The 8648-nt window shown below is 42.1% G+C and overlaps 1 protein-coding gene across 2 annotated transcripts in view; it reads left to right on the forward strand.

The window, feature by feature from the left end:
* The window catches only part of Matn2 (matrilin 2), a 151031-nt gene that overhangs the window by 6663 nt on the left and 135720 nt on the right, over positions 1 to 8648 (forward strand). The window lies entirely within an intron of this gene.

Consider the following 8648-nt stretch of genomic DNA (forward strand, 5'->3'; position numbering starts at 1 on the left):
ATCTAGCTCCCTCAGTTCCTCCTTGCTCTGGCCCAAAGATTTATTTATTATAAATAAGTACACTGTAGCTGTCTTCAGACGCACAAGAAGAGGGCATCAGATCTCATTACGGGTGGTTGTGAGCCACCATGCGGTTGCTGGGATTTGAACTCAGGACCTTCGGAAGAACAGTCAGTGCTCTTCCCCGCTGGGCCATCTCACCAGCCCCACTTCCCTTTCTTATGTGAATGGGGCTTAGCATTGGCTATAGACTTTTCTAGGAGAGCATGGTACTAGGCCTGTGGTCTTGTTTAGGTAGAGACGCCACTTTGAAGTCATGCCTCTTACTGGCAGTTAGTTAAAGACCAGAGTTATGACACGCAAGTGAGGTCGCATGAATATAGACAGTCAGATCTCTCAAGACCCACAACTGGAGGGACCCTACTTCCCTAGTGAGTCAGATCTGAGGCTTAGAAGGCCCCCAGCTGTTACAACAGCCTCCTTTCTGGGTCCCATCCTCTTGGTAAAGCTTCCTGAAAGAACTCATTGTCTCATGGAAAGGAGACAAATGACTAAAACAAAAGTCAAAGAGCTTGTATTATTTCAAAACATTCCTTCTGTGCCCTGCTGCTCCACTGGAGGCTCTTTCTCACACTAAAGGTCTCATTTGCTCAGAGTTGAAAGGGCTGTCCTTAAAAGCCTTTTCATTTTCCTCTTAGGGATGTTACATAGTCTCCGGATGCCAAGAGCTATAAATGCCAAACCAAGAAAGTACCATTGACTTGAGGACATGCATCAACTTATTATTATGTGAAAAGTCCATATTGTCTGATTATAATTATATTACATAATATTGCCATTATTATGTATTAATATAGTATCCATTAGTATATACTAGTGAATATAGTATTGGGTTTCATTAAGGCTTTTCAGACACTTGCCCAATGCATTTAGACCATAAGCCCCCCCCATTACCCTTTCTTGTTCCCCTCCTCTTCCCAGCTTATCCCTCTTTTACTTTCATGCCTTAAAGCTTTAATGGGGGGTTCATGTGGAGATGGAGAACAACTTTGTAGAGTCATTTCCTTCCAACCAGGTCTCCAGCCTTGAGAAGCAAGTACTTTATCTCCTGATCTGGCTCACTGGCCTTCATGTCTGTATGGTGCATGCGCTCCCCTTCCTCCCCACCCCCCGTCTCTTTCTCTCTGTCTTTCTCTCTCTGCCTCTGCCTCTCTCTCTGTCTCTCTGTCTCTGTCTCTCTTTCGCTCTGTCTCTCTGTCTCTGTCTCTCTTTTGCTCTGCCTCTCTCTCTCTCTCTCTCTCTCTCTCTCTCTTTCTCTCTCTCTCTCTCTCTCTCTGTGTGTGTGTGTGTGTGTGTGTTACAGAAACAGGGGTAACTTACAATGGCTACACCACTGAAGAAAATGTCTCTCTCCCTCCTAGCAACCATTAACTACTTAGAGATCCTCAGGAAAGGACAGGGCCTGGGAGCTTGTCTCCCCTGCATCCGGGTGGGGGGATATGAACAGGCCCACCCAACCGTGTGCAGGTCTTATATAGGTAACCAGAGCTGCTGAGAGCTCATCCATGCTACAGCCAGGCCACGCCCAGAAGACAATATTCCACAATATTCCAAAATTTCCTCCCGCTCTTCTTCAATGCCATTTCTTTATTTTATAATAGCTTTTTTTTTTTTGAAATTTAACTTACAATGGAATTCATTAATTTTAAAGGGTATGATGTGGTAAATTTCAACAAATGTATCGCTCCATCATAACCATAAGGTGAACGCTCCCATAGTCTCCTAGGGTAACCATAAGGTGAACGCTCCCATAGCCTCCTAGGGTAACCATAAGGTGAACGTTCCCATAGCCTCCTAGCTTTCCCTTTGGCTGCTCCATGGCTGGTTCCCTTTTCTTACCCACAAGCCCATTGATTTGCTTCCTACTCTTGTTATGCAGTTTTGCCCTTTATTGAATTTCCTCTAGTCAGAGAATTCAGAGCGTAGATTTTTTTGTGTCTGCTGCTTTCATTTGGTGTGGTTCTGGGGTTCAGCTAGCAGAGCACTCCTAGTTGCTCAGGAGGAGTCCAGTGTGTGGGCGCTCTGTAATCTGTTTCCCACTCATCAGCTGACGACCACTGGGTCATTTCCACATTCAGCATTGGAAAGCACAGCCTCCTCTGCAAGCATCCGAGAAAGAGCTGTTGTGTGGATGGATGCTCTTGTCTTCTGAGTAAGTGTGTGGGGTCAGGGCTCAGAGAGGGCTATGCTTTTGATTTTCCTGGGGTTGAAGGGTTTCCCAGGGTGTGGCCTTTTGGTGCTAAAAGCATGGGTGAGTAGAGACAGTGAGTTACCTTGTGCCGTGTTATTTAGGTAGAACTTTATGAGGAGCTGGCAACTGCGTTCCAGAATGACACACCACTTTGCATGCTTACCAACAAATCGTGAGGGTTCCAATGTCCTTGCATCTTCTCAACATGGCAGGCATTGCTTTGTGGTGGCTACCCCGTGGGTTTGTCATGGTGCTTCATGGTGCCTCTGTCTGCATTTTCTTTTCTTTCTTTCTTTTTTTTTATTTTTCTTTTTTCTTTTGGTTTTTAGAGACAGAGTTTTTCTGTATACCCCTGGCTGTCCTGGAACTCACTCTGCAGACCAGGCTGCCCTCGAACTCAGAAATCCACCTGCCTCTGCCTCCCAAGTGCTGGGATTAAAGTTGTGCACTACCATGCATTTTTTTAACAATTAACATTTGAACGCCTTTTCCTGTTTCTCCTCTAGTTATCCTCTTGGTAGTGGTTTGAATAGGAATGGCCCCCATAGACTTATCCTGTGCTTGAATGCTTGGCCATAGGGAGTGGCACTATTAGGAAGTGTGGCGTGGTTTGGAGGGCCTGTGGCCTTGTAGGAGGAAGTATATTACTGTGGAGGTGGGCTTTGAGGTCATTTATAGTCTCAAGCTATGTCCAGCCATACAGTCTCCTTCTGCAGCCTGCTGAGTCTCAATTCCTCCAGCACCATGTCTGCCTGAACCCTGCAGGGCTTCCCAGAATGCCCTCTGAAACTCTAAGCCAGCCCCAATGAAATGTTTTCCTTTATAAGAGTTGCCATAGTCATGGTGTCTTCCCATAGTGATAGAAACCCAAACTAAAACATTCTTCAAGCCTTTGCATATATTAAAGTGGTCCTTTTTTTATTGAAAAGGGTATACTTTTTTATGTTAACTATACAAATAATTAATCATATATATTTATAAATATTTTCTACCAGTTTGTGGCTTACCATGCCATTTCCTTCTGAAATAATGAAAAATTTAAATATATGTAAATACTCTCAGATTTACATATATTTAAAGATTGTGAACTGGGGGCTGGTGAGATGGTTCAGTGGGTAAACCTGCCCATTGCCAATCCTGACAACCTAAGTTTGATTCCTAGAATCCACATGGTACAAGGAAAGAACCAAATTTTGCAAGTTGTCCTCTGAGTTTCATGTGCATACTGTAGCACACATGTATCATACATGTGTATACACATACATAAAATAAATAAATGTAAAAAGCTTTTAAAAATTGTGGACTTCAGTATTGTAAGTAAACATATCCGCTGGTTTTGTGCTAATGAAATGGCTCACCATGACAAAATTACTGTATATTCTCTACTAAATGGCTTACGTGCAGAATAACAGATAGGGATGGTAAGATGGCTCAGAGGCTAAAGAATCTGACACCTGAGTTCAATTTCTAGAGTCCACATTGTGGAAGCATTGTGGAAGGAAAGAATTGACTTCTACAAGTTGTCCTCTGACCTACATGTTCATGCCCCACCCCAATAAATAAATAAAGTAAAAAAGAGAGTAACAAAAAAGAACTAGCATTTATTCAGTACTCATTATGTGCCAGGTACTAGTGTATGAGTGTATGTGTGTGTGTATACATACATATGTGTGCAAACTGACTGAATTCATACAACAGTATAATGCCTGGCTTTTGCGTCAATTTGACACAATTTGGAGTCATCACAGAGAAAAGAGCCTGAGTTGAGATCCAGCTGTAAGGCATTCTCTCAACTGGTGATCAATAGGGGAGAGCCCAGCCCATTGTAGGTGGTGCCATCCCTGGGCTGGTGGTCCCTGGTTCTATAATAAAGCAGACTGAGCAAGCCATGGGGAGCAAGCCAGTAAGCAGCACCCTTCCATGATGTCTGTATCAGCTCCTGCCTCCAGGTTCCTGCCCTGCTTGAGTTTCTGTCCTGACTTCCCCTGACCATAGACTGTGATCTGGAAGTGTGAGCCAAATAAATCCCTTTCTACCCAACTTACTTTTTGGTCATGGTGTTTCATCACAGCAGTAGAAATTCTAACTAAAATAAGCAGTATCTATTGTTATTTCAATTTAAAGACAGGGAGACTGAGACAGAGAAAAACAAGTAACCTATTCAGTTAGATGGCTTGAAACATTTGGCTTTGTTTTTCTTTAACTTTCTATCCCTCCCTTGTCTTCTGTACCTTTTGCTTGATGATAGTGACTTGAAAATGAAATCATTCTTTAAAATCTAATTAAGCTCCCTTACCTGGGCAGCACAGTAAAGCTGACCTTGACCTTGCAATGAACACTTTCAAGCAAAGAAGTGTGGACAAGAGTGTATACCGTGGACACACTGTGACACACCACAGCTTCCATAATGAGATTTTTTTTTCTGTTGGGACAGAGGTTGCTAGGATGGAAAGTGGGTATAAGGGCAGGGGGAGATGAGTGGGGTTGGGGTGCATGATGTGAAATTCACAAGGAACCAGTCAAAAAATTAAAAAAAAATCTAGTTAGGCACATCTACAATGTTGGACCTGCAATGAGGTCTATTTTGGGGAAATGATAATTGTTTATTACACCATCTTTTAAATGTTTAATATAAGTGCAGATATATTAGGCAGTATTCAAAGTATGTGGAATAATTCTGAAAAAGTAAGAAAATTTTTTATTTTTTATTTTTTTCAGTATGGAGATAAGAAAAGGATATGTATATGTATGTGTGTTATGTATATTTATATAAAATACTAAATCAAGAGATAGGGAGATAGCTCAACAGGTCAAATCTCTGATGAGCATGCTTGAGGATCTGAGTTCAGACCCTTGGAATACCCATAAAGCCAGGCCTGGCAATGAACATCTTCAGTCTCAGCTCTAGGAGTCAGAGACAGGAGGACCCTACAGCTTGCTGCTAGCCAGATTAGCCTTAACAGCTCTAGATTCAGTGAAGGATCTGGATTCAGGAGATGGAGGAGCATGCTTAATGCTGATTGTCTTAGGGTTTTACTGCTGTGAACAGACACCATGACCACAGCAACTCTTACAAGGACAACATTTAAATGGCGCTGGCTTACAGACACAGAGGTAAGTCCATTATCATCAAGGCAGACGTGGTGCAGGAGGAGCTGCGAGTTCTACATCTTCATTCGAAGGCTGCTATCAGAATATTGACTTCCAGGCAGCTAGGACTAGGGTATCAAAGCCCATGTCTACAGTGACACACCTATTCCAACAAGGCTACACCTAAGAGTGCCACTCCCTGAGCTAAACATATATAAACCATCACACTGATGAATTTCTGACTTCCAAATATACAAGTGAGCACAGCAGAACTGATGTATATATCACAGATATAACAACACAGACACACACACTCACAATCATAGACAGAATTGAATTTTCATGATTATCTTAGCTGTTTGTATTTATCGGGTAGTATAATAATCTGATATAGAATCTATAACAAAATTAACATACTAGGGATTGACATCTCCTTACAGTACGATAATTTATTGGTTTAAAATTATAATATTATTATATCATTTCTCCCTTCCCCTTTCTCTCCCCAGTCTCTTCCGTGCACCCCCTTTGCTCTCTGTCAAATTCAAGGCCCCCTTGTCTTTAATTGAAATACAAGCTGCTCAGTGTGTCTAATGTTACCTGAATGATGTTGGGGCTGACCACTTGTTATTGGAAAACATGCTATCATGGAGGGGGCTCTTCCCTGAGGAAGACCGCTTCTCTCTCTCCACATTTCCCAGTTGCCCTTCATTCTTTATATAGGCCTTCAGCTCTGTGAGCTTTTCCCCTCCCGAGTTATCCATTGGTGGTGATGGCGTTCAGGTCTTGTTTAGGAGCCATGGTGAGATTTTCATGGATGTTGCATCCCTAACATTTCTAAGACTCACAACCTCGCTGTAACCTCCTGCTCCTCTGGCTTTTACTATCTTTTCTGCCCCTCTTCCACAACGACTCCTGAGCCTTATGTGCAAAAAGCGTACTATAAGCGTGTCAGTGGGGATTTGGAACCACACAATCTCTTGATCTCTTAGTTGTGATTTTCTGTAATGGTCTTTGTTACAAAGAAAAGGTTTTCTTTATTCTTGTTTTAATGGCTGTTTTGTTTTGTTTGTTTGTTGTTTTTGTTTTTGTTTTTGAGACAGGTTTTTTTTGTGTAAATCTAGCTCTGTAGACCAGCCTGTACTCAAACAAAGATTTTCCTGTCTCTGCCTCCTGAGGGTTAGAATTAAAGGCATTTGACACCACCACAGGGCTAAGAAGTTTCTTTGATAAGAGATATGAACTATACTTAACTGTGTAGGGATAAATATCTAGAGTATGGTTAGAAATTGTACTGGTTTAGTAAAGTTGTGTTTAACCCATTTTTAACATTACATAGGAACCTGGCACTGTGGTGGTCAGTTTAATCACAACACCAGGGAGGCAGAGGCAGGAAGATGTCCTTGTGAGCTGGAGGTCAGTCAGACTTAGATAGTGAAATCCTATCTCAAAAAATAAATTCTAAAATCATAGAGCAACATGTACACATAACTGGCTCAAATGCAGAATAATAAGAATAACAACAGATATTGGCTGGAGGGATGGCTCAGTGGATGAAGGTGCTTGTCTCCCAGCCTGCCAATGTGAGTTGAGTTTATAATATATTTACATATGGAACAAAGCAGATTAAACTGGACAATGTTCTACTACACAAAATGAGTCAGAAACAGAAAGATACATTTTATTAACTCACGGTGATGGTGCCACACCATCTATGTCATAGCAAGTTGTGTGATTAGTATTGAGTCATTATGAAAACAAGTAATAGCTTTTAAGATTGTAAAAGAGCCAATGTCTGGAGAGATAGCTCAACTGTTGTAGAAAGTATCTAATCCCAACCCAGGGTTTCTACCCAGCCTTTGACCATTTAGTTCCTGAATAAAAGAGACATGCAATATCTATGTTTACGAAAAATCTAATCAACATAAGAGCTGAGCAGATATCTACCCTCTATGCTATTAAAATCTAAATCTATGCTATTTCTAAATCTATGGCTAACCTTGAATTTGTTAACTACAATTGGCCAGCCCTCAGCTCCATGTTTTCATGAACTCACCTAACCCATGGCAGCTCCTCCTTCCTCCTCCTTTTTCCTTGTCCTTGTGGTTCTCTCTCAATGCCCTCCCCACCCCAGGCCTGGGAACCCTAAAACCTGTCTATGTCTCTTCTGCCCAGCAATTGGAAGTCAGCATCTTTATTTACCAATCAGAATAATCTGGAGGCAAGCATCACTTGGTTCTACATGCAGACTCTCCCTCAGGGGCAACCAGGTCTTGGAGACCCGTACTTAGCATAACAATACACAGCAAGAGATCAAAGGCAATACTCAACCTTAAGGACTGACTGCTCTTGCAGTGGACTGAGGTTCAGTTCCCAGCACCCACTTGATGACTCCCAGCTGTCTGTAGCTACAGTTCCAGGGGGCTCTGTCGCCCTCTTCTGGACTCCAGAGGCATCGCATGTGCAGGGTATTGCATTCATGTAGTGCATAGTCATAAATGCAGGCAAAACACCTGTGCACATAAAATAAAATAGTTTTTAAAAATGAAAAGAAAAAGAGACAAGATAGTCTACATTTCCTTCCTTTTTCTCTTCAGAAGGAATCTCAGAGTTAAAGGAATAAAAAGTGGCCAGTCTAACCAGAGGACTCTAAACAACTTAGATGAGGGAAGATGGGAGTTATCTAAAAGGAATAAATTTAGGCAAATTACTTGTTTGAGTTAGGCACAAATAAACGGTGCCTATCTTTAATAGAACTCTGATGCTTAGTAGAAAGTTTCAGGAGTTGACAGGCTTGAGTTCCTCAGCAGGTCAGCTCCTAAGAGCAATGTGCTGAATGGTGGTGGGGGCTGTTTGTTTTAATTCTTGAAAATGATCTTTGTCTCACCCTGACCCTCTTCCTGCTTGTATCAGTTACACGGCCATGGCCTTTGATGGATGGACACCTGGGGATTTTACCTTGGGTCAGTTTAGTTTTCTGCCTGATTCATGCTATACACGACCTTGGCAAGACAGTTGACTTCACTGAGCCTTTAGGAATGTAGGAAGAATGTTAGCTTAATAAATGAGTTAATCCGAGTAAAGCCTTTAGAGGTGGCTGGCAGAGGAACCCAGCCTAGCACAGAATTCTGGCCTTAGTCACTGTGCTATGCTCCCTCTTAATAAATGTATATATTAAGATTTGGTGTGGTGTCACACAGTAAGCTGAGGCAGGAGGATGATGAGTTCAAGATCAACTTGGGCTACATAGCAATACTCTATTAAAATAGAAAGGATGCAGGGGGCTGGGGGCTGGAGGTTGGGGCTG

Source organism: Mastomys coucha, unplaced genomic scaffold (assembly GCF_008632895.1).
Source record: "Mastomys coucha isolate ucsf_1 unplaced genomic scaffold, UCSF_Mcou_1 pScaffold7, whole genome shotgun sequence".
Lineage (NCBI taxonomy): Eukaryota > Metazoa > Chordata > Mammalia > Rodentia > Muridae > Mastomys > Mastomys coucha.